We start from the raw sequence: 22,807 nt of genomic DNA, 5'->3' as shown, positions 1-22,807 counted from the left end.
GGGGGTTATAGGCTTCACGAATTTCTCTGTGTTTCCGAGAGCGTAAACCTGATGCGGAAAAAATTTTCACACCATGGAGCAGGTATGAAATTGTTCTGAAGGTGTTCCCTTTGTAATTATACGCCTTGCGTTCACATTCTTCACGCGGGTGTGAGGAAACATGATAACCATTGTATAATTCCATAAGACGACCCAACGGTCTAGGTCTGAACAATATTTTTGGCTAATTAGTAGATTGACGGTGACGGCTATCCGCTCGATGTAACCTTGCCGGGCCGTATAACTTCCATGAGATGGCTTTCTATTGAGATCAGCGTATACGACATGCGCTGAGCTAAAAGCTGTTTAAGAAATTGAGCATTTAAAAGTTTGAATACTTAAGCCATTTGAGATAGCCATTAAAAGTAAGTCACAAGCATATCTGCATAATCTGCTGGTATATTCCTCCTCCTTTAAACTCTAAACCTGACAGGGGTGATGTGGCAGCGGGCTACCGCCTCTTTTCTTTCTAAGTACCCTCCGCGAAGGGAGACGTCAGACGCGTCCTTGCATTAATAAAAGCACTACGTGTACCGAAGGGAGAGCACCCTTTGAAGCCCTTTCTTTCTATGGAGGTTAGCTTTTTCTTACTTTACCTGCAGTAGACATCCATGCATTGGATGCTATCTTCAACATTTTTTAGTTTTTCTATCCTCGAACGAGGCACCCGATTACCTAGCCAAGGACCCACAGAAACCGTCCATGCCGGTCATAAATGCGGTAAACAAATATGACGTTCCCGGTCTCACTATTCGCTGGAATCCTCTCCCCGGCACCCATACCCTGGCTTGGCACAAGAATCTGAACCTCGTTGAACTAGTCTCAGTGAGTTCGGATGCGTGTGGGCAGCAAACGTTGACCGCTTCCGCCTTCGAAGCGAGGGCAATTGACTATTAAGTGATTGCTGGTTGTGGAAACTGCACAAAACTTGCTCTCCTCGTGACCATTTCTCTCTAGCGCTTCTGGTGCTCGTGTTAGTCCCCTCCGATGTTGCGGAAAGCTGTGTCTCCCTTCTCCAACCGCGGAGAAGCAACTTCCAATGAAAGGCTCATCGCACACCTCTCGCCGTTCACTGGAAATTGCAGTGCTGTTCCCCAATGAGGAAAACATAGCTGCCCACGTCTTGCATCTTATCCCCTTCTCTTGAGAGCAGTTATCACGACTGTCGCTTAGGTAAATCAGAGAATGCAACAGCGCTTGTTCCTGGTCGGTTCCCGCACCCATGCCTCTGTATGGTTACGAAGGATTAGTATGCTGCATACGTCCTGCCCTTTGATTTGCCCGGACTCGTCGTCTTTTCTCTTCCAATCTTTACCCGCGCTGTTGGGTGAATTTGCGTGAATCGGCTTCGTAGTCTCTTAGCTGCAACGGCAGCGTGGCACTTTAGAGCGTTTTTTCTGGCACAGAATAAACCTGTTTTTTATCCCTTGCTCCTACCGTCTGACTCCTCGGGTGGTACCATGGCTCATGAATCTCATTAACTGTGAGGCGAGGCAATCAGTACAAATATGCTAGCTTCCGTCTCGACGGCAGAATAACTCCAACCTTGTCTCCACATGTCGACGAGTGCCACCCTTTCCAACGGAATGCGCAATGATCTGCTGCCAGACGATGATGCAGGCTGCGCTTTTGGCCGCGAGTCCTACCAATCATGTACTGGTTCTTGCGGCATTTTGTTCGATGAGTGCGGTTCAGTGGCGGAGGCAGATGACTTCAGTGACAGTACCAGTCATGCGTGACGACCTCGTTCATCATCATCATTCCTTCATCACTTAGACCTGCCACTCGTCCTATTCTGAGAAAATGATGCTCTAATTATTTCTCTCACTTTCTCAGCCTCTGTTAAAAATTCTTTTCCGCACCATGTTCTCCGTCGTTTTTTTTTTTCAATTTTAGAATTGCTCGCGTGTGCTGACGGGGCTTAAATGCTTCCAGTACCATCCTTCGCGTAACCCCTCCGATGAAGAGGAGGCAGAATACACAACAGAATTGCATCCGCGTTCGCGTTCTGTCTTCCTTCTGGAACGATTTATGATTCGGACGTCTGCTCTGCGGCGAAGATTATTTCTTTTGCGAGAAGTCGCCATGGTCTCTGCGAACCTCACGTTTGTCCCGAATGTCACTGCGCTCACTACATCGGCTGCAACGCCGCTGCTCGCGACTCCATTGCTTATTCCTGCAAGGACAGGTCTACAGCAGCGGGAACTGTGGCCACAGAGCGGCCTCTGCGATGTTGTCAACTGGGCAGCCACTGGACACCCAGCACCACCTGTGTGGCCTCCTCCAACGACAGGACAGCAAACTGCCGTCTATCCCGCTCATGGCCAACGAGGCTGCATGCACGGGAGTGCGATCACCCTGCCAGAGCCGTCAGCCGTCCGCAGAGCCACAACCACAGGACGTTGACATCGAAGGCTATCTGGTGAGTTTTCTGAACAGACAACAGCAGCCAGGGATAAGGAGATTTATACCTAACCTAACCTAACCTAACATAATTAGACCTAACCTGACCTGACCTAACCTAACCTAACCTAGCCTAGCCCAACCTAAGCTAACCTAACCTAACCTAACCTAACTCACGCTACCTCAAATGTTTAAGCATTCGGGTGCAGACCTCTATGTTTTAGGATCGACTGCTGGTAGCGATGACCAGTATCACGACGGGGGCTGAACGGAAAAACGTTCCTCCGCCGTGCGATGTCGACGCACGTGAAAGATCTCCATGTGGGCCCAATAAATCCGCAGCCTTCTACTACTGCGTCCCTTACAACTCCTTACGTGTCGCTTCTGAACATTGGTTAGAATTTACGCCTCGGACAAGTAGTGTTGAAGACGCAGAATTCATTCTGTTAAGTCGTACCAGAGTAATGCCCTCAACAACGCCTTGCCAACTGGACGTTTTATGTCCATGTTCGCCAATACTCATTCCCGGCTGTCGGCAGCTTACGCCATGATATCGCCAACCTAAATCTCTTGTGAATATGATAAACGGGCGCAGATTCCGCTGTGTTCCAGGCGTTAAACTCTACGTTTAAACTCTAAGGCGTTAAACTCTAAGATTTTGGAGAACCACTGGGAACATATGCAGCAGTGTGCTGGGAATTCTATTTCGAAATGTGCGTCTGCGCGGGATGCGCAGGACATTCGTGTTGCTTTGATCGGGCCAAACGGGTGGTGAACACCTCTACGGTCCCATGAACGAGCCCTCTGGCTCCTTCTCTTGCGACGGATTTAGTGGAGGAGTGCGTTGGCCATTTATAAATGCATCTTTTGGCACCGAGCTTAATGAGAAGCAGGATGCATGGACGAGCAAACCGATAGCAGAAGTGCCGCCGGCGCAGCACTTTATACACAAGTGCAAAATTCAGCTGCATGTCTTTTAAAGAGAATAGTGACTTGAGTCATTGTACTTTTCCAAAATTCTACTTTTCCTCAAGCAGTAGAACAGTCCGATGCAAGCGCTTCCTTAGCCTTCTAGAAGTAGTATATCACTAGCGGACAACACCAATATTGTCTGTCACATATATACAGTCCCACGAAGCACAGAATGACTTCATGATCGCTTTTTTTATTTCTGTTTTTATGGTACTGAAAAGTCCTTCTTTACCTCTCTGGGCAGGCACTGGCCTACCGTCTTTCGTCATGTGCAGTGCAAACATTAGAGCACGCGCTGCACGCCGCCACTGCCGCCGGAGCTTTCTCGGTCCGAGCAGCGGCTTGCCCAGCCAAATCAGCAATCGTTACTATGGCAGTGGGGCTGGCCGGGTATGCACGGCGACCCACTGCAGAGCCCTCTGACTAGGGCGATGCTCCAATACTGGCACCTGTGCCATCATGCGGTAAGTATCGTTCGGCTAGGGGTTTCTTGCTCAGAGCGCGGCCTATCACTGCGTGAAGCGGCGGGCGCATGGGAAGGGTGAGAAGTTTGAGATAATATTTCCTATACTGCTGAGTTCCGTGTTTAGATAAGCTGTTTGGATCTCTTGGACCACTTATTGGAAGATAAATGACCGTGAAGGGCATCGCGAAAACGGCTCAAAGCACCTTATTTACAGCACGCTATCTTGGATGAGTTGGAAGTAGTTTATCTTGATGACAAGCGCTAAACAGACAGAGGACCAACAAAAGAGTAGATGACACGGGCGCTGTCTAGCAACTGAAGGTTCAATGGAAAACTCAGGAAATAAATAAGGTGAAAACGTGCGCAAAACGCGCGCAAAACACAAAAAAACATCAAGGATTACACTGCAGAGGAAAGGTACGTATGAACAACGCTGTCTTGTTTACCTTTAAAGCAACGGGCTATTTTACCATGCACGTGTAAGACCTTTTTGCCATGCAATATAGATAGAAAATTTTCCTGTCTATGTAGTTACTACTATTAATGGTATCGACGTATTGCGCAAGTCCGGCAGGCAAGGATTATCATGTTCATTGCATTTGGGGCAGTACAGCACGAGATTAGAAGGGTTTTTTTCGGATTGTCCGAGTATTAAGGATTGTCCGAGTCTTGCGGTTCGTACACGTAACCTGCTCCATCCGGAGGATGGTTAATATGTAGATTATATTCAGTTGTAATCATTATATCTGTGCTGGTGGAGAAGAAGCAGAACATACGCGGTGTTTGCTCTAATGAGGTAGGACTACCGCCATCACTTCTCGGCTTTGATCAGGGTTAGAACTTTGGTTTGCCTTTACTGGTCTTTCAGTTCAATTCGATCAGGCACTTACTCATACGCCCTCTCCTTTTTTGTGGCCGCTGCGGTGGCTCAGTGGTTATGGCATTCGGCTGCTGACCCGAAAGACGCTGGTTCAACAACGTCCGCGGCGGTCGAATTTCGATGGAGGCGAAATTCTAGAGGCCCGTGTGTTGTGCGGTGTGAGTGCACATTAAGGAAACACAAGTGGTCGAAATCTCCAGAGCCCTTCACTACGGCGTTCCTCATAGCCTGAGAACCTTTGGGAAGTTAATGCCCCCTAAACCATAAACCATCTCTGCAGTGGTGACAGTATATTAACATTAATTAAAACTCGAATGCGTCCGCAGAGGCGCGCACGAGTTTAGTGGCTTAGGCGATTATTCGTGCCATCGAGTGCACTTATTTTTCGCATTGTGGTAGTCGGTGGTTTCGCTGAAGGGACTACCGTGGAAGACTTTTCACGACAACCCAGTTGATTATTCTTAGTCTTGACACATATTGCCGTGCTTTACGTGGTTTGGTTCTGCATAGAGCATGACAGGCTGCGTGGTAGGTTGAAGTAAATTGGCAGACACGACGCTGGAGAAACTTATCTGCAATGTGACAGGGTTATGCCTGCTGCATCAAGGCAGATCAAAATTATTTTCGTGAACTTAAGAGGAGGGTTCCCGAACTTTTGGCGATTGTGGAAGTGAAGGGTGCAAGTACTTATTGCTCACCAGATGTGTGGGCACCAGGGTGTTTCTATATTTAACCTGGACGAAAATATTTTCCCGTGATCGTGAAATTATACACGTGGCCTCAACCTCAACAGCACAGCGTTAGGTGTCCTTGATCTACTGGGCCGTCTACGCAGCGATTTTCGCATTTTGAGGTGTTCAAGATATTTAAAGCTGCACTTATACTAGCTTCATACTGAGCAAAAGGCAGGAACGCCACTGATCCGAAGACACCATTTATAAAGGAGACACGCTGGAGGTTAACAGTATTCTTCGTTTAGTATAACGATTTCTGAAGCAGCGCGATGCGATCTACGTGCCTTCATTGTTCAGCGCTGGCTGTTTTTTTCTCTTCTATACAGGGCGTAAGAGGTGCAACCGGTGGCCTCCCATCGTATGCCAGAGTCGTGCATGAACCGGCACCGGGGAAGCCGGTTATGTGTTTAGTATTTTCCTTTGAGAAATTATCAGTAAAAACTAATTGCGTACGTGCGTCAATTAGGAGACTATCTCTGTAAGCCTTCGATTGTCACATTAGAGGTCTTCTATGACAATGTAATAGTGGACGAGAAGCATTTTAGGCACAGGTCGGCCATGTTCATAAGAACACGTTCCTGGCCTTCAGTTATCATTACTTACGGTACATTGTGTGTTTCAAGAATTTATACACTTTTTTTAAAAAAGGCTTTTCGAGTTAGGAGAGCGCTTTTTCTGCATAGCATTTTCGGCGGTGTAGTACATCAGAACGCAGCTAAGATGGGCTAACTAGAAGGCTGCTTAACCAATATTGAATAGTTAACTTGTTAACTATTACCGTTAGGCTCCTTAATTAAGAAGTGGTGCGTAGCCGTCCATAACTGATATCCATATCAGTTTTTAGAATTTCGAAAACGCAGTTATCCTCTGCGCTTTGGCCGGGCAAATTCTGGCTTCACTGCGGCAAAAAACGTGCACTTTCGAGAAGCTTGCAGGCAAAGCAAGCTCTCCAGTATACGTAACTCGTCGAAATAGGGAAAATGTGTACGGCCACAGCACCAAGGGTAACCACGTTTTCGAAATTCTGAGAACTGATATGGATATTACCTCCCGCGGGCTGCACGCCTCTCAGTATATTAAGGAGCCTAAGAGTAACAGTTAGAAAGCGAACTGTTAAATATTAGTTAGGCAGCCTGTTAGTCAACATTTCTTAGCTGTATTCTGATGCGCTACACCGCTGACAGTGCTATGCCGAAAGAAGTGCTTTTGTCATTCAGAAAGTTATTTTAAAAATTGCGTAAAATCGTGGGTGGGACACCTGTGTATAGACAGTAACAGTGCGCAATTACTATTTCTTATCAATAACCTTATATAGTGTAAAATTGGCCTTACGAAGTGTCCTATGCCACAAAGAACACGCCGACCTCGTCAATCCAGATAGTTGTCTTTAGATACTTGAAGAAAATGTTAAACACTCAGAAAAATCGAACACTTAAATTTTAAATTTTTTTCTCTACAGGCATTTCGTATTAGGAGGCTTAATATTGACGTCATACTGGAGCGAATGAGAGCCCATGAGGTGGATAACAGAAGCAGATATTTGAGAAAAAACGCAATACGCGTAAAAAAATAACTAGGTGTAATAGTGCATGACGTGGACCCACAGCTATACAGGGCATCCATAAATGACAACTGTTTATCAATTCCCTAATCAATGCATACGATTTGACGGTCAAGTAATTCAGTGAAGGTGAACCGGAATATTTAAATATGAGCTTTTAGATTTGTGGAGAAGTCCTCTGCCGTACTACATTACCGATGTTGATGGCAGCCAGGCAGCCAGGTAGCCAGTTTTTGCACGGGTGGCCCGAGGGGGGAGTTATGACTGGGGGGTAGAACACTGAAAAACAAGAACACTGCCGTGTGAACTGGCCGGGAGGGGGGGGAGGGGTGCTTGTTTTCAGGGCTTGGGAACGTGCCGTAAGGAAAGGTGAATCATGTTAAGTACTAAGGTGGCTAACTAGCTCTATTACACTTAGGCTCCAGGTCGTAGCGGGCCGTTAGTAATAGCTACTGAACAAGAAATTTTCACCATCGCGCGCCCTTTTCGAAAAGCGCGCCTTTAGCGCACGCGTGGAAAATGAACGCAAAAGCGTGCAAATTGAACGCGAAAAAGGAAATCTTCTCATTGTCCACTCTTCTGCATGTCATGCAAGCGTGTATTCCGTTCGCGTAGTTTGCGCGCGTCAGCTTTTTTAAAACGCAACATAATCAGCTGAATTGTTCCAATAATTGTTTTCGAGGGAAAGCTCTTCTACGTGAGACCGAACCAAAGTGTCGCAGCGTGTTGCCGGAGCGTCGAGCGGAGTATCACGTGGTTAGCAACGGCGCCCTTAGCAACCGGATCTGGGTCTAAAAACAGTTGGTAGCTGCGCTGAACTCCACGCTTCGCGCGGCGTAGCTCCACTGGATCGCTAGACTAAGGTAGTATATGGGCAGGCACTAGTTAGAGTTGTTATCCATGATGACGACATAGTATAGCAATTAGGATAATCAGTATTAAACATAAGTACACCGACATCTGATAGACCATTGTGAAGACAAAGTTTAGTCTAAATAATTAGCATTCATTAAGCACATTATTACCGTAATTAATCAGTTTATATGTATGTTGCTATTGCAATGGTTAAGTACAAGTGCTGAACGCGGAATGTGACCTTCACTTCGACATTGACAAAGAATTTAGCGAAATGTAAGAATAACACAGGGTTAACGGATGATGTCAAATACGATATAGCGCAACATATGTGATCTGAGTTAGCGTGAGGAACACCGGCGCGTTGAAAAGGCGCCTACCGGGGCTACTCTCGCCACAGATGGCAGCGACACGGACGGGAATGAAGACGCAGGCGCTTCTACGAGCTCCGGTGCCGGGAGTTATCCGGAACGCAATAAAAGTTAGAGACGACAAGCCGCGTCTAGTTGCCTGATACACCAGAGCTTACCACTGCTAATTTTGTTGCCCAAAGCAGTCAAAACAAGTGCCTTTTACATACTAGAAAGAATCCAGAGCCACGAAGTGGACATATCAGGACCTGAAAGAAATAGTGTAATTATGAGGGAGTGTAGAATGTGTATTCTTTCTGGGATGTTCTTTATAAAAATATGAAATTTCATGTGCCTCCCACAGAGCCAGACCTCATGACTGAAGATAATATACTCGTATACGTCGCGCAGCCGCATTCTACTCATCAAAGAGAACGCCAAAAAATAAGGCTCGGGATTGGCACTAACCCGAGGAGAAAAACAATGCCGCACCAAAGGAAAGACAGAAGAGAATAAAGGCGCAGACTCTGTCTGAACTAATATGCAAGGACTCCTTCATACAAGGGGCTTGAAATCAAGCTGCAGTTGGGAGCAGAATGTGTAGGGATATATCGCTTCTTGCGAATTAGGCTTTCGCAAGGGCCGCAAATGTTTTAAAGCAAACATTGCGTGCTATACTAATGCTCATTGGGCGCTATGTTCCGTGTCTAAGCGTTCGAAAATTGGAATAACGGCAAATGTCAGCCTATTCCGTATTATAAACGTATTTATTCGTATAAATCTTTTAGTCGATTTGGTAAAAATCGCCAAGGACGTCCTCGTCCCAAAATATCTGCAGCCAAATTTTCAACTAAGTTTGGGCAATTCCCCAAGCAACATGGTGAAAATCGTCAAGAATGCTATCTCTAACGGTATGCAGCTTTTTACTGCGGAGCACTCGTTCACTATCGTGTAGCCGACATTGAATCGGCAGTGGTTGTAGGCTTCACGAGCTGCTATTCGTTGCTGAGAGCGTAAACCTCATAATGAACTAATATTTCATCGTAGAGTCGTTTTGAAAGTGTGCTAAAGGTATTCCTTGCGTAATCATATGCTTTGTGTCCCATATTTCACGCGGGTACGACGAAAAATGGTAGTCATTGCGTAATTCGATATGACAACCATACGCTCGAAATTTGTATTTAGATATTAAAGCTGTCTGCTGTATCTGCCAAGATACAGCACGCCTGGATAAAGAACTTCCTTGTGAAGATGATTTTGTATTTATCTCATCGTTTCTTAGGTGAAGTCATGTCAGTAAAATTTTGCTGCTCTTAAGTCATTTAATACCCTTCAACAACAACTGAAAAACTCATCTACAGGCTTCGCTCGTAAATTCCTCCGGCTTGCAACTCTAAACATGACAGAGGTGAAGTGCACGACTACTGCCGTCTCTTTCGTCTCTTCGTCACTTCCGCAAAGTGAAGCGTTAAATGCGTCCTGCGTTAATAAAAACGGCTGCATACATCGAATGGAGAGCACTCGTTGAAGCATTTTCCTTGCATGGAGATTTTCTTTTAATTTAGCTGCAGCAGACACCCATGCGTTCAATGGCGACTATAAATTCCCTGCCGTCTTTGGTGCTCTCTGTGTCTCTATCGAGGCTATGCTCATCGTCTCTTAGTTTTCATCTACTGCAACAAGGCACTCAATAACCTAGCCAAGAACGCACACTAACCGCCCGTGCCAAGACGACAGAGCTCGCCCCTCGTGGGTTCCCGCCTCTCCCCCGGCTCTGCATCGTTACGCATGGCTTCTCTGCTGCGTGCCTCGTGCCCTCTGCCTTTAACCTAGATTTGTCTTTTCTTTCAAAATTGCCGCCATCTTCCCTGCGCTGTTCGGTAGATTTGCATGCATCGTTTTCTGAATTCCTTTGCTGTAATGGCTGCGTCGCATCTTTGGGCGTTTTTGCTCGCGCAGAATAAAGCGGTGTTTTATGCGTTGCTTGGATTTTGACTCGTCATGCGGTGCCATGGGTAACGAATCCCAGTAACTTGGAGGCATGACGTTGAGCACAAATGCACACAGCTGTTGGCTCGAGAGCAGAATGCCACCAGCCTGATATCCACCGTTCGGCGAGTGCCAGCCTTTGCAGCCGAATTCGCAATGGACGGCAAGTAGACTATCACTGCAGAATCCATTTTTCCTCAGCCGCGTATGCGCCCAGTCATGTAGTTTGGTATCAGCGCCAGTTGAGTTATAAACTTCTGCTCTGGCAGTGGCAGCCATGAGTGGCAACATCATTCTCTTAATCCGCGCACCAACTAGCCCTGACCACTTGTCCAACCCTGAGTGTATGCTGCTGTATTTCATTGCCTTGCTTGTTTCTGTTGTCGCCTCTGAAGCCATGGCGCTTACCAACGATGGGAGGTGGGCCAATTTTTGTGCAGATCCGAAAATGAGAAAAAATCATCGATACTTATCTCAAGTGGCCAATAAAAAAAATTGAATCTGGGCAACGACTAATTAATTTTCAGAGGTTTTGAGGAAATTGGAATGACAATCGAGGAAGCAAGGAGGTTAGGTTTAAAATAAATAATTAAGTCATAACACTACATTAAAAATTCTAAGAGAAAAGTAAAGAACAAGAAGAACTAAAACAAAAATCTCCCGGTCTCGATAATGTACCTGTGAAAAAGCTCACACACCGGCTTGAGGGCGTGCCCTTTGACGGCTGCAACAATGGAAAGGAGGGCGGGAAGAGTGAACTGCAGCCCTAATCGAGCAACGGGAATTCGCACATGATTAATTCTATGCCGTGAAAACCGCCGGCAGGAGAGGATGAAATGATGCGAAGGTTCAACGACCCCGCATGATGTCCCCGCAACGTCCCCGAAAATTAGACGAGCGAGAAATCGGCCGAATTTTATCCATTACAAAACTCTTCCTAGGGTCTTTGAGACTTAAGGGTGCACTGAAGAGGAATCTGAACTTGTCTTTTCGCCGCGGGAACTCGATCTACACGTTCCGAGCATTCTTAGAAACTTCGATTTATTGCCCTGTGTGGCCGATTTCCCTAATTAAATCGAATTAACGTCCGGCTCCCGCATTTTTTTTTAATTCTCCCCCGTGCGGTGGGCGGAGTCGACCAACGCGTGGACTGCCTTTCACCCAGTCCCGTGGCGGCTTGCCGCTGTGCCATCGGCGGAGTAATACGTAGTAGTCCGTAGTAGCAAATAGTCCGCGCGTATTTTTATTTCTGCGGGCTTACTTTGCGGCTATATTATCTGTGAATGAAACTATTTATTCATGGAAACCTAAAAAACAAAATAAAGCGAAAGCAAAGCCTCCACGGAGCGGGCTGAAAGGCACTCCACGCGTTGGTCGACTCCGCCAACCGTACGGGGAGAATTCAAAAATAAAGGCGGGAGCCAGACGTTAATTCGATTTAATTACGGAAATCAGCCACACAGGGCAGTAAGTCGGAGTTTCTAAGAATGCTAGGAACGTGTAGATCGAGTTCCCGCGGCAAAAAGGCAAGTTCAGATTCCTCTTCAGTGCACCTCAAGATATTTTCGTGATTTTCTATTCGCCACGAAACCAAGCTGTCTCACGAGACACGTCAACAACATACAAGACATTAATGGTAAAGTCTTGCACATGAGTCCAACATAGCGAGAGCGGCCCCGTTGTATCCATGGGCTGTAGGTTTGAGGCCAGGATCTATGGAAAATAATTCAGAGATGTTGAACCGCAGTGTAGCCTGCGTGCGGTGTGGGTAGCACGGACGGAACCACGAACCACGCTTCCAAGCACAGAGCGAGACCTTGCACTATCTGGTCAAGTTGTTTTTTGCTTCCGGGGCAGTAACGCCACTTACTCTGTAACATAACAGGACGGCGAATTATGGTTGAGTTCCATTAACTGCTACAAAGGTTTGCAATTACTTGGTCTTGTAATATAAGTGTTCAAATTCTCATTGTACTCCTCCTTCGCCTTATCAATGCTACTTTGAAATGAAGCCGCGCAAATTTGTACTTTAACCAATTCCGCGGGCAGTGAGAGAGGCTCTTCCAGGCACTTTTTCTAAGTCGATATGCTTTCTCACATTCTTCATTCCACCACAATAGGGGTTGTTTGTTTTTGACTGTAGAATGAAACGTGAACACAGAACGATCAGTGGAACCTAACACGGAACTGAGAACTTGTTGAACGCGATCCAAGATATTAGACGATGTAATAGAGGCGAAAGAGAAATGCACAAGTTTTTGAAAAGTGCGTGGTTGGCGAATTTCAGTGGAGAAGTAGACGCCCTAGGGGGCCAAGATACTATGTTGAAAGTTATCAGAATGTGATCACTGGAAGTACCACAAGTCACTGCATGCCACGAAGAGACCTGAACGCCGTTCGCTACCAACGCTAAGTCAATGACAGACCGCGAATCGGCACGCATGTAAGTTACTCCTGAACTGTTGCAGCAGCGCACATTCCTCGCTGATTATACAAGTCTAATGAAGCTGCCCACATGCATCTGTATGGAAACCCCATATTACGTGACTAGAATTTACATCGCCACCTATCACACTCTGTTATTAAAACGCAAACGTCCTTTTAAATAATCTGTCCTGTGCACACCTCAGGGAAAGTAGACATTAGCAATGTTAAGGGGAGCACAATGTGGAAATGCGACATCAACAGCCAACATCTCGGAGTCAGGTGTAGAAGCTGGTGACACACATGCGACCGACGTAATATTTTTGAAGAAATGAACGTTACCAAGCCACCACCCCGGCCGTAATTGCTATCTGCTCGGGCTCCCCCAAAAAGTTTTGGAAGAGAATGACCTAATTCGAGAAAGCAAAGTTTCCTGCAGTACAATTATGTATTGGTTGGATTGTGAGACAAGGTTCTGTTAATCAATGAAAGAAGATGCGGTTGAACGGAAATTCCACTGCAATACTTTTAACCCCAGCATGGTTACTGTAATAGCAGAGAGGCTGTGACAGCCCCTGTTAAAAACTTCTTCCTTTTTGCGGACCATGTTCTCCGCCGTGAGTGAGTGAGAGAACAAACTTTTTTTTGTCCAAAACAAAAGGCGTCACGGCCGCCTCGGCGCTGAGGTCAACGGGGCGATGGCGCCTCCTAGGCGTAGACCAGCTGGTCCTGTTCCCGTGTTTCAATTTTAAAATTGGTTGCGCGTGCTGGTGGTGCGCGTGCTTTTGGTTCCAGTGTCATCTTTCTCGGAAGCCCATCGATGAAGAGGAGACCGAATACAAAAGAAAATCGCTCATGCGTTTGCTTTCTGCCTTCATACCAGAACGATCAGTGAATCAAAAGTATGCACTTCGGCGAAGATTACTTCTGTTCAGAGAAGCGGCCATGGATTCTGCGTCTCTCACGGACGTTGCGAATGACCCTTCGCTCGCTGCGTCGGCTCGAACGCCGCAGCTCGTGACTCCACTGCATTGAGGCGCAATGATTGGTCTCGAGCCGCACGGAATGGGGCCACAGTGTGACCTCTGCGTTTTTTTCACCCGGGCTGCCACCGGTGACGCAGAGCATCCAGGGCCTTTTCGACTGGCTCCGACGGTTGGAAAGCAAACCGCCGCTGTCGCGATACGAGCCAACATCTCTGCATGCACAGGAGAGCGCCCAGTCTGGCAGAGCCGTCATCTGTCGGGCCAGCCACAACCACGGGGCGTTGGCATCGAAGGAGGTCCCCGTGAGTTTCCTCAACAATCAACTGCATCGAGAAATTACGAGATTAAACACGCCACAGTAGCTCAGTGGTTTTATACTTCGGCTGGAGATCTTTTGGTTAGCGGATTGATTTTCCGCCCCGATGACCGCATCTAGATGGGGGTGGAATGGATGTCATCGCATATTCAGAACTCCATGCTGACGAAATTAATCCGCAGCCTTCTACTACGGACTCTGTCATAACTAATGTGTCGCGTTGGGACCTTGAGCGCCACAGTTTACCTCGCAGGAGCAGGAGGTGCACCAAACAAGGGTACCAAACAAGGTACAAACACCAGACAAGGTAAAATTACCAGATTAACGCCCCGAAGAATGCGTTGTCAACTGTATATTGCCAGGCCATACTAGTTACTGCTCATTGTCGAGCGTCAACAGCACACACCTTGTTATTGTGAACTAGTCACTTGTAAATATAGCGAGCGGCAAATTCTCTTCAGGTACTGACAGCTCACAGACAATCACCTCGCTGTTTCTCCGTTGGTATTAGCCGTGTGCCTGCCTAAAAGGTGTATATTGTACACCGATGTATTACATACTGCAGAGCGGGGAGTTCTGTCTATAGGCACTCCCATCCGCATCTCAACTATCGCGCGTCATACACCGCGGACACGTGCACCTCCCTAGCATTGGAACATCAAGATGTTTTCATTGACCTGCTTCCCTTCCGCTCGTTCCGACATTCAATGCAGTTCATCTTTACACCAACTCTCTCGCCGCCCTTGATCAGCTCACGCACTCCTTAACCGGAGAAAACATACTTAGGCCAGTCTGGTGCGTTCCTCCGCTCCTCTTACAGTTGTGGTCGAGCGTCAGGCAAGCCAGTCAGTTTGTCCATCTAAGCCTGTAGTGCCATAAGAATCAGCTTCACTTCAAGCCTCTGCTGCAAGCTTCATTGACACGTCATCACGCAAAGTTCCGTCTGATGAGCCGCCTCTCAATAGCCTCCCTGTCAGTCTCTCTCGCCACAGTGTTTGCTTTATTGGGGATGTAATATACTCAACTTGCCTCGTCCACGTTAGGTTAGATGTAAAATAAGCGCCGAGATACTTATATTGAAGTACTTTTCCAGGGGAACATTATTTATTTATTTATTTATTCAAGTTACCCGTAAAGGCCCTCCAGAAGAGGGTATTATATAGGGGGAGGGGGGGGGGGTACAATCATAAGTAATCGCGATAGATTTTAACAAACAAGTGTAACAAAAAACGTTAATTAAAACATAAGGCATCACACAAAGAAAAAATGAACACTAACAAAAACAGCAAACTTTTACACATTTCAGTCACAGCGAAGAAGCTCTTGAAATTTTTTATTGTCAGTTTCTGCGGCGATGACTGATGGCAAACTATTCCATTCAGTGGTAGTACGGGAAGGAATGAATTGGCATAAGACGATGAATGACAGTTTACGCGTTTAACTTTGAATGAATGATCACGGCGTAGAAACAGCATCAGGTGACTGAAACAAATCACTGCGAAGAAATGGGTGGTGATAAAGCTCATGGAAAAGGGTTAAGCGAGCAAGTTTACGGCGATATGACAAACCTTCCAGTTCGGCACGTTTTTTTTTAATGCTGAAACGCTTGTGAAGGGTGAGTAGTCTGAAAATATGAAAACGATAAATATGTAATGAGTAACTAGTTTTTAATGGAGAACGCTTTCGTGCGAAAGACATAAATTGGTATTTTGTAACGTTCAAAGACATTTTGCCATTTTGAGCACCAGCACTAGATGGAGTCCAAGTTTCGCTGAAGTTTTATCGCATCAGAGGAACTTTCCATAACATGGTAAACGACACATTCGTCACCATATAGCCTAACATTGCAGGTAAGATCCAAAACAATATCATTGATATAAATCAGAAAAACAACGAGTCCAAGAACAGACCGCTGCGGTACACCTGAGGAAACATTTACATAATCTGAGAGCGAACCATTAATCAAAAGACGCTGCATGCAGCCCTGAAGATACAAATGAAGCCAATAGATGACAGTGGGGTGCAAACCAAGACAATTTAACTTATGTAACAATAGTAAATAAGGTACAGAGTCAAAGGCTTTCTTAAAATCCAGAAATACGCAATCTCTTTCAGAGCCACGGTCAAAGGAAGAAAACAGATCTTTACTAAACTCACGCAACTGAGTCGTACAGGAAAAACCTGACCTAAAGCCATGCTGAACTTCTGTAAAATACTCATGAGTGTCTAGGTGTTTTATGACTGCGCTATATACTATGCGCTCCAACGTTTTACAGCACACACTGGTTAATGAAATCGGTCGTTGATTAAAAACAGAGCTTTTTGAAGCACTTTTATGCACTGGTACCACATTAGCATTTTTCCAGTCATTTGGCAGAGACGCCGAGTTAAGAGATGTTCGGAACAAAATGACTAAGTAATGAGAGATTTCATTCGCGCTTGACTTTAAAACAAAGTTAGGAACACCGTCAGGACCACCGGCAGAAGATGAATTGATATTACCAAGCAATTTTAACGCACTTTGCTGAGTAAAAACCAATTCAGACATGGTTTCACTGACAGATTCACGAGTTAACGGAAGTTCGTCGATGTACTATCGGCCGGAAAATAAAATGGACCATCGCTCAGGGTAGCGGAGCGGCTGCGCGGCCGCACAGGGGCGCTGTTATCTCGCGCTGCTCGCTAGCAGCCAGAGAGCCCCGAGTGACGACAAACTTCGCCCTCGACCTCGCGCGGGGGCTTGTCGCGCTTGATAAATATCTAATGTTGCGTTCAGGTGCTCTGCTGCTGGCGGTCCCGACGAAGGGGAGCGCGTATCGCCTATTCACCGAGCACATCTGGCTGTGGCAGATCAGTTGGACAGCCGCAGTCCGTCAAACCGCAGCTGTGGGAAGAAACGAGTCGGAGTTTTGTTTTTCGCAGTCCTTTTATATTGCCCTCATGTTAGATGTTACTGCTAATCCCATGCATCCACCATAGCCGGATTTTAGGCAACGCGGTCCAAGACGCCGCATCAGCAGCCACCGTGACGGGCGCTTTTTCACGCCAATGAGATAACAGACACGGCGAACTTCTCTGCGGGCGCTGCTTCTCTTTCGAAGCTGTCGTATTGGCACTGTCTTCGCAATAAGCTTGATATTCTGTTCAGCAAAACAATTGAAATTTTTTTTTAATTGGGGTCTACGATACGTAGTCTTTGACGATAATTTCTTATTGACAAAGATTATTGTCAATGATGAAATTTATTTGCGAAAGCAGATTAAATATCTCATTGGCATTCTTCAGAGTAACCTTAGTGAGACGAAAAGTGGCCGTCTGCCGCGATGACTTGACTTAATTATCATGGCATAGAGTCATATGGTGCCGCCACTAGGTCTGGACGTCGGCGCAGGGCTTCCCATTCCTCTTTGACGGCATGGCAGACCTGGTCAGCTGTGCTCCACAAAGGCCCCGTGAGGAAAGTTCCGTCTTCATGACTACCCAGATGTTTTCGATGGGGTTGAGGTCAGCCCCGTTAGGTGGCCACGGGAGCTGTCGCACGGCGCAGCGCTCAAGAAGGTCGCTTACAGCACGCGCCTTGTGCACGGGGCTGCGGTCGTGCTGGAACACGTAGCAGCCATCCGGGAACGGTCCGTCCAGGCCGTAATACCTCGGCGCGGTGAAAGAGCCCTCGATCCGCACGAGTGGGCCGAGGCCGTCCCTACTTATGGCGGCCCAGACGCTGTTTGAACACCGGCCACTGGTGAGCACGTTGTGGGTGTAGTCAGGGAGATACCTGTGCATAGGACAGCAAAGATGTTCCAACAAACATTAGCATAAGTCGGCTCCCAAACTTAAATCAAGTAGCGCTAACATAACAAATCCAACACTCTGCTGAAGCTTCTGCTCGGCAGGAGAGAATAACCTACTTCGTATTCGATACTGAATCTACGTCAAATCAAACAAAAGGGAAAAAAGAGGCTGCGCTATATTCACAACACTACGATGTATTGCAAAGCATACTTCATTAGCTCTAAGAATGACAGGTCATACCTGCTGTTGAGCGGTCGCCACACACGTTGCTGTTGGTCCCAGCGCGTGCAGAATGTGGACTCATCCGAGAAAATCACTTCCCGGGATCTTTCAGCGGGCCGAGGTACTGCGAGATCCTTACCGGTCACATGATTCCCTACGTCCTAGACGGAGCGTTCCTGGATGGCTGCTACGTGTTCCAGCACGACCGCAGCCCCGTGCACAAGGCGCGTGTTGTATGCGACCTTCTTGAGCGCTGCGTCGTGCGTCAGCTCCTGCGGCCGCCTAACGGGGCTGACCTCAACCCCATCGAAATCATTTGGGGAGTCATGATGAAGGAACTTTCCTTACGGCGCCTTTGTCGTGGCACAGCTGACAGCTCTGGCATGCCGTCAAAGAGGAATGGGAAGCCTTGCGCCGACGTCCGGACCTAGTGGCGGCACTATATGACTCTATGTCAAGACGACTAAGTCAAGTCATCGCGGCAGACGGCAACGTTTCGTCTCACTAAGGTCACTCTGAAGAATGCCAATGAGATATTTAATCAGCTTTCGCAAATAAATGTCATCACTAACAATTTTTGGGATTCGTCTTCATAAGAATCTCTTCGGGACTGAACTATTGTCAAGAAATTGTCGTCAAAAACTACGTGTCGTAGACCCCAATTAAAAAAAAATTGCAGATGTCTTGCTCAACAGAATATTGTCACGTTGTAGTGACGGCAGTCCAGCGGTCAGGAAGGCACCAACCAGTCTTGGAAACGAAGCTCTTTATTTGGGCTGACTTGCGCCCACAAAAGAACTGAATCAATCGGCGGCGGCGTAAGCGACAAACGTGCTCGTCAGTCGTCGAACTACGAATGCCCGCTGCTCGCGGCGTCGTTCAATTTAAAGCCGGCAAGGAAACTTCGAGATAACAGGTCCAGATCATCTAGACTAATCTGTAAACACGTAGATGCAGCTCTTCATGGATGTGATCAATCGAGATAAGTCCGGTCGCTTCTCGCGTCACGAACAAAAATGGTAACCCCCTTTTCCTGCTGCCTTGCGCGAACGAACGGGCACTACAAGGATACGGGGCAATATCAAGCTTATTGCGAAGACAGTGCAAATACGACAGCTTCGAAAGAGAAGCAGCGCCCGCAGAGAAGTTCGCCGTTTCTGTTATGTCACTAGCGTGAAAAAGCGCCCGTCACGGGAGGCTGTCGATGCGGCGTCTTGGACAGCGTTGCCTAAAATCCGGCTATGGTGGATGCAAGGGATTAGCAGCAACATCTAACATGAGGGCAATATAAAAGGACAACCAAAAACAAAACTCCGACTCCTTTCTTCACACAGCCGCGGTTTGACAGACTGCGGCTGTCCAACTGATCTGCCACAGCCCGATGTGCTGGATGAATAGGCGATACGCGTTCCCCTTCGTCGGGACCGTCAACAGCAGAACAGCTGAACGCAACACTAGATATTTATCAAGCGCGACAAGCCGCCGCGCGAGGGCGAGGGTGAAGTTTGTCGTCACTCGGGGCACTCTGGCTGCCAGCGAGCGGCGCAAGATTACAGCGCCCCTGTGCGGCCCCGCAGGCGCTCCGCTACCCTGAGCGGTGGTCCATTTTATTTTCCGGCCGACAGTACCTTGGCGCAAAAATAGACTGACGAAAATACATTAAAGCTGCATGCCTGATCACCATGATTGGTAATAACTTCACCATCTAGGTATAACTTTTTTTTTTAATTTTTTTAGTTATTTATTCTCAGAAACAGGACCCGTAGCCTTTACGGCTAGTGAGGGGCCCAAATACAAAACAAGCACAATATTACTGCAGACCGTGTAAATAAAACTTCAAGATTAACACACACAATTGAATTCATTCCTACATTTCCACAGAAATTAGTGTTTTAAAGATGCCAAAAAGTTAATTTTTTCTTTAACTTCAGTTGGGATTTCATTTCCTACATGGGCTCCGCTGTATTCTAGGAGTCTTCGGCCGTACGTATTGTAACAAGGTGGTAAATTAAATAGATTGTTAGTTGCAGCTCTTGTTTGTTTCATTGGTAATCTAAATAAACTAAGGGGCAGGGGGATGTTTGAATTTATTACATTGTTTACTATTCGGGATTCCGGCTGGTTCGCGTTCGTTGTGTTTTAAAAGCGTCCACAATTCCTTGGGGTTATTACGCAGTTTTCATCCCAAGTCGCTCTCTCTTGGAGCATTTCGGTTCGAGTGCCGGATCACACACACATATTTCGTATGGAGTCTATGGCCCTTGGGCTGGCTGTTTTGAAAATGCCCTAAATGTTTGAATGTTCCCCAGGTGATATGCCTCTCAATTGTCTCTCTGTTTTGTTGGCGCTGGAGTCCACAAGGGCCGCTCTTTTGAGCCGCTCACTTAAGTCTTTCATTCCTGGAGGCGTCAAAGAGGTGCGCTCCGTTTGGATTTCAGGTCACTGCGGCATTTAAAAAAATGATGCAGCGGACTTCTTGTCAAAATCAACCCTCCATGCACCCGTCACCTGCAGCGTCTCTAATCGCATTCTTTTCGGAACGTCTCGTTTTAAGCGTTATCAGTTTATAACCGCAATGTGCAACGATGCCTTGCTCTCTACCGCTGACTGCCAACATCCCATGTACCTGTACAAGGCAGTGGGAGGTAGCGATCACACTCATGCGATGCATAATTTCCCGCTTAAATATTTACTTATGTATGTGCGGATTCGGTCCCACAAACCTTTGCCCTGCTTGTGGAGAAATAGAAACATTGGAGCATTTACTCCTCTTTTGCCAGAGGTTTCCGCCTCAGAGAAGTACGCATCTCGAAATTCCCATTACAAATTTGGGACTCACTTTGTCGTCCCGCTTCTTCTCTCCTTCGGGGCGAGCGCGAGAGGTTTTGCACTGCATCAAGTTTGCGGATACCTCCACAATTAGATAAGCTACCAGCAGATTTCCTTGCTGATTGTATGCAAAGTTCCCACATTTAAAAAACCTTTCAGTAATTTTGATGTATTCAATTCTCTGATCTTGTCTCTCGTTTCTTTTCCTCTTTAATTAATCTCTGACTTATTACCCAAAGAAGAACCATTAGCTTAGCAACAGTTTACCCTCTTATCTTGCCCCCTCCTCACTGAACCCTTCAATCCCCTGTCGTCGGTATGTGCGATGTCATTATGGCAACAACAACAACAAACAACAACGAAACCTTACCTCAGTCGCATCAGACAGCGGCGCTACAATCGGAGGCGTCTGCAATAGAATTCATGGTTACAAGAACTCAGAAGACAAGCCACCAACTCAAGTGTGCAGGGCTGTGCAAGTTCAAGGATTTCCTTCGCAGGAGCTGTTCGTATTGAGCGCTAGCGTGAACCGTCCAAAGACCTTACAGACTCGTCTAAGGGCCGCGTTCGTTTAAAGGGCCCCTGAAAGGGGCTTTCAAAAAAGTTGTGATATGCATAGGATCTTAAAAGACGCCGCTTCACAAATATCTTCCAGCAAGCATTTTTTAAACCGTTTTGTGGAAGCGAGTTGTAAGCAGTAAGAATTTGAATTTCCGCGTCTTTGCGCCTTTCCGTCGGCTCTCGTCGATTTTCGCACGCTAAAACATCGGCGCTCCTCCGCCGGCGCCACCCCCTCGGCCCCCTAGCTATGATCACCGGCTGGGTGTGTGTGTGTGTGTGGGGGGGGGGGGGGGTCGCAGCTTCTTCATCAGCCGAAGTGGCTCCGGCCATGGTGCTACGGGACGTCTAAAAAAGTTGGCGCGGGGAACCAATGATAAACCCCCGGCTGCAGACGTCACTTGCATGACATGACGTCATATGTCAGGTTTCCCGCGAAAGCCGCCACCACTGTTAGCGGCTAGGTCCGAAAGCTGGAATATCTAAAAATGTATCGTAAATTTCCCGCCACCTTTTGAGGTCTCGTTCGCGGCGTGAACGCTCAGTGGGCTTTACTCTACATGATGCAAACATTTTATAACTAATCTCGAACGCCCTTTTCAGGGAGCCTTTAAAGGTGCACTGAAGAGGATTCTGAACTTGTCTTTTTGCCGCGGGAACTCGATCTACTCGTTCCCAGCATTCTTAGAAACAGTTACTTATTGCCCTGTGTGGCCGATTTCCCCAATTAAATCGAATTAACGTCCGGCTCCCGCCTTTTTTTTTGAATTCGGCCTCGTACGGTGGGCGGAGTCGTCCAACGCGTGGAGCGCCTTTCACCCAGTCCTGTGGCGGCTTGCCGCTCTGCCATCGGTGAGTAATACGTTGTAGTCCATAGTAGCAAATAGTCCGCGCGTATTTTTATTTCTTCGGGCTTATTTTGCGGCTATATTATCTGTGAATGAAACTATTTATTCATGAAAACCTAAAGGAAAAAATAAAGCGAAAGCAAAGCCTCCACGGGACTGGGAGAAAGGCGCTCCAAGCGTTGCTCGACTCCGCCCACCGTACGAGGCAGAATTAAAAAAAAGGCGGGAGCCGGACGTTAATTCGATTTAATTGGGGAAATCGGCCACACAGGTCAATAAGTCACTGTTTCTAAGAAAGCTAGGAACGGGTAGATCGAGTTCCCGCGGCAAAAAGACAAGTTCAGAATCCTCTTCAGTGCACCTTTAAGGGCCGTTTCCCTCACGCTGGTAACCGATATTTTGGGAAAACAATGCCGGGAAAGAACAATTTTTTTGGAAGTATACAATGACATTTGCGCAGCTGGTTCCACGAGGAGTCCTGTCCGGCGGCCGCCGCTTATAACAACTGCCACGACAATTCCAACGACGCGTACATCTGCTGGGACTCTGCCTGCGTCCGGTAACAAATGTAGGCTTCGCCACT

The sequence above is a fragment of the Amblyomma mixtum genome, unplaced genomic scaffold (genome assembly GCF_055824585.1).
Source record: "Amblyomma mixtum isolate Tamu unplaced genomic scaffold, ASM5582458v1 scaffold_12, whole genome shotgun sequence".
In the NCBI taxonomy this organism is placed as follows: domain Eukaryota; kingdom Metazoa; phylum Arthropoda; class Arachnida; order Ixodida; family Ixodidae; genus Amblyomma; species Amblyomma mixtum.
Note: the sequence above shows the minus strand (reverse complement) of the source record.